Below are 4,759 nucleotides of genomic sequence, written 5' to 3' on the forward strand. Positions count from 1 at the left end.
TGATCTTTAATAAAGATTATGAAGTGGTTGTATCGAGAAATTTCAATTCAAGCTTACATAAGAGCCTAACGAACCAATGTGAAGTCTATGCATAAGAGTTGCATGGATAGACATCAAATTGTCTACAAAGCTAAGTTAAAGGTAACCATGCTAATATTGTCATGTTTAGACATGGAGATCAGTGGGAGAAATTGTCTTTCATGTTAATGTCATTAAAGATGACATGCTAACACTGCTATCCATGAAGGAGTGTTTTTTGTTTTCAATTCTTGATGAAGAAGAAATGATGCATTCTAAAATTCCAAATCTATTATGATATAGGAGAATTTAAAATTGGCACTTGGATTAGTATCTTATGGTTATAAGATTCTTTATCTGTTTAATATCAACATAGGTTGAGGAGGTTATTCATTTTGATAAAAGTGGAATTGCTATGAGAGAGTCATAGTCATTCACTGAACCCCATGAGTTGTTGATCACATGAGATCGATTGCAAATGCTTCAGCCATTAGAACGATCATGTACGCCAATAAATGCATATCCCCTGATGAAACATATGCTTAGAGCATAACAAGTTAATAACAAGTTATTTCATATGATAAGGTCATTTGAAAACCTTCAAAGAACATCCATTATAATTCTTGAGAAGAAATTAGGATATGTTCTTGTGTTTGGATGACATACTAAGTTGTGTGGAAGGGTTACACAAACTCTAGTTTCCAAACCTATAAGGATTTATCGAAATCCAAGACTGATTTTATTGACTTAATAGTAAGTGACTAGAAAAGTGTTCTACTATCAATCATTGCAAGTTCTACAAATGGAGTCTGAGTACGTTGTGATATGGTGATTTATAAAAGAACTATGGGTAGATCCTTTCGCCAAGTATTTTATCACAAGTTATATGATAACAGTGGGAGCATTTTACAAGTTAAAAGGCCCAAGTCTATGAAGAAGTCTAGACATGTACTCAGAGAAATTCATGAGATTAGAATTGACATTGAATAGGAGGAAAAAGCAATTCATAAAGTTTGACCAAATGGATACATGGTATATCCACTAACCAAGCTCTTATTGCACCTTGATAAGTGTAATATGTACACTTTAGATTATAAGATATGAAGTAGTAATATGGTATTGATTATTCATATGTTATAATCGCATTTATCGTTTGAGTTTCTTAAACTCATCTATTACCTTGTTATATCTAAATAGGTTGTTGAGACAACATTGAATCCTATTAAAGTGAAGTGGATTAACATAGTAATTGCCCCTGGTTACTTACATGAGGTGACGTCTCTAAGTAACTAGAATGTGAGTCGATTGATGACAAGTTCAAGTGCCATAGGGTCAAGAGAGATGACTAGTCGATCACATAGGCAGACTGTAAGGGACACCCTGTTGGGCAGTGACCGCTTATAGAGTTCTGGTAATTCATATAGCCTGGTTGTGGCAAAAGCTACTATAGTATTCTTTTTTAGTCAATTCTTTGACTAGAGACTGTTCGCCCCAGTTGGCACAATTTCTGAGTGACTTTAAATTATGCTCTACGACTTTCGTAAATGAGGTCAAATGGGCATCTTTTGGGTCATGATGAGTTGTGGCTAAACAAAGGGAATAGTGCAATAGAATTTGTCCATCCCCTTGTCAGGGTTATTTAAAAATCTAAGGGCCACTCGAGGAGTAGTGAACTGAAAATGCATGGCCACGCTCGGAAGGTATCTACGGTAGATAATTCCGGTCAGACAGTTACTCTCCAGATCGAGGAAACCACTCTTAATATGATCACTTGCAAGAACGACCTACAAGACACCTTGCATTGAGTGGGAGATTGTAATAGGACAAGAGAATTGGTGACGCACACTTGTCTCGGACAAGTGGGAGATTGTTGGAGTATGTGTCCTCGACAATAGTGCGATCACATTATTAAAACTCATAATAAGAATACGTGAAGGGATGATTCAATTTTTTACGTCAACTGATCAATATTAATCAGTAATGATTGGCTGACTAGAGTTTGACATTACTGTCATTTGACGGTGGTGATCAGTTGATCCCTTAAGGTCACACCTAAAGGACAATTCCCTTAATAGATAAATTAATTAATTGTATAATGATACAGATTAATTAATTTCTTAAAATTGAACAATTTACATATGTACGTGAGAATATGAATCTTATTGTAATTCGATTAAATGAGATTCGTTTTAGTAAATAAAATCTTATCTTTATAAATACAGAAACATTTAACCCCTCCTCATTAACCCACGTCATCATTTGCAACTTTTTTTTATTTTTTTTTATTTTAAAAAAAGTAAACCTGGGACCCGCATAAATGTATTTTTATTTAATTTTTGGAAAACTAACCTCCATGTTTAATGTTCAAATGCTATGAAATGTTAATCAACACTATCAACATTATATAAAATAACAAAGGAACAATTTAATTTTTAAAGGAGCAACATTATAAAATAATTTGAAAAACATGAGATTTAAAATATATTTAAAATTTTAGAAGTATAATCATAAATATTAATAGTGAATTACGTGAAATTATACAAATATTTGTATAGAAATTATACCAATACCATTTATACTAAAAAAAATTGTAAACTAAATCAAAATTTATTATTACTAACAAAAAATTAAGCTTGTGAGCCATGCAAACACAATCTCCTTTTTGTATCAGGTTACTCGATTTCAAGAACTAAAAGACAATAAATGGGAAAGATGGCTATGAATTTTGAGTTTAGGTAGATTAGATTAGAAGGTAAGATGAGTTCAGTTAGTTGATGAGCTTTAGGGATTTAGATAATGGGTAAAGGGGGAAGAATGGATATGAAGAGCGAGATACGGAAGGCGAAAGTGGTAAAAAAAAACTGAAAGAAGTAGGCGAGAGGTATGGACCATGGTTGAGTACTTCAAGTGAAATAATGATGGACCTATGGTCCATAGACGTTAGGGCGTGGTTCTATTTATTTGTGAGGAGGTGTATGTTTACACAAATTTTCATTTAAGACGGGTCAATCAGTCTTAAGTTTAAGACGAGTCAAATAGCTAGCTAGGATAAAACAAAAAAAAGTTCATAGATACTAGCAGAATAATTATCTTATCTAGGTAAGTGACGTAATATTTTACCTGTTTACTTTTAAGACGGATATACCAGTCGTTCTAAGGTAAACCAATTATAGTAGTAGAATAGAGTTTGTTATCTTTTACTTCCTCTATATCAATCAATTATATACATTTGATTAAAATACAACTCACATATATTCGACAAATGTCTAGAAATAATTGGAATGAAGGAAGTACAATTTACTATTCCCTCCATTTTATTTATCTTCCCATTTTATTTTGCACAACATTTAAGAAAAATATTAAATAATACAACGTTTTTTGACGAAAAGTAGGGGCAATTGATAATCAGTTACTATCATACTTCACTCTTTTACGTGATGAATTATATAGACCTTAATATATACAGAGTACTAACAGTTTTGTTAAAAAAACTAAAAAAAATCACAATTTAGATAAAGCATGCTCGTGCAATTTTGCACGGGCTTAAAACTAGTGTTATATATTACTAAAACTTTGTTTATGAAACAATAAAATTAAGAATGAATAGTTAATTATAATTGCAATATGTTGTAGATTATATTAACATGAACCATTTTATTTACTTGTAATAATTGTGAATTACTAGTCAATTGTTGTGTATAATTAAATTAATATATGTAATGATATTTAATTGTTAAATATGCATTAATATTATTAAACACATGTTACATGTTATACATTATATGACAAAATAACAAATTGACAAAAATAAAATGGAGTCCATTTTACTAATGGACCGGTTTTTAGAGGAGAATTGGAGGGTGAATTGTTTAATTGTTTTTTATTGTGGAGAACAAAATGATTACAATTATAGGATAGTCTTCACCCTAATACTCTTTGATTAGAACAACTCTAAAAAGAAAAGGGGCATGCATTGGATCTTTAATCCTCTCCCCTCCCAACCGGTTTTTCCCCTCTTCAATAGTAAGAATTGTTCTTATTTTTCCATTCATCCATTCTTAGATTTTCACAAGTCACAACTTACTTCTCTCCCCATCTCTCTAAAATAAGTTTTAGAAAATAAATTGTTCAAAGATCTAATTTATAAATTACTAGAAATAGTAATATAGAATTATATTAGATTAATTTTAAGGTCTCTAATTATATATATCTAGTTAATATATTAATTAGAATTAAGAGTTTATATTGGTGCAATTCAAAGGAGGATCTCACAATATTGAGACAAGGAGGATCATCCATTTAAATTTTTGCTCAAGAACAAGTATAGAAAGGTGTTCTTACTTGTGCCCTAATCCGAAATCTTCAATGTAAGGAACTTGCTTTTTAATCTTTGATTTATATTTTGTTATGCATGCATAAGATCATCATCTAAATCAATGAATATTTTAGATAAAGAATTAAAGAGTTTAATTTGAGGGTTAATGAATCCTTTCACTTTATGCGTGGTTTAGGGTTTGTTTATGGGATTTGAAGCCTGGTAATGGTGTGTGAGTATATGGAGGTCTTAAAAGATTGAAAGTGTGGTAAATAGGTGGTGTTAAGGTGGTTGGACAGGCGGCCAAAAACATGAAAACAAAGTGTTTTTACACTCTATTCTTTTGAGCAATTGGGGACTGTTCTTAGGGTTTGTGATGATGGAATCTTAGGGTTAGATGTGTGCATGGACTTGTGTGTGTGTGTG

Source organism: Silene latifolia, chromosome 10 (genome assembly GCF_048544455.1).
Source record: "Silene latifolia isolate original U9 population chromosome 10, ASM4854445v1, whole genome shotgun sequence".
Lineage (NCBI taxonomy): Eukaryota > Viridiplantae > Streptophyta > Magnoliopsida > Caryophyllales > Caryophyllaceae > Silene > Silene latifolia.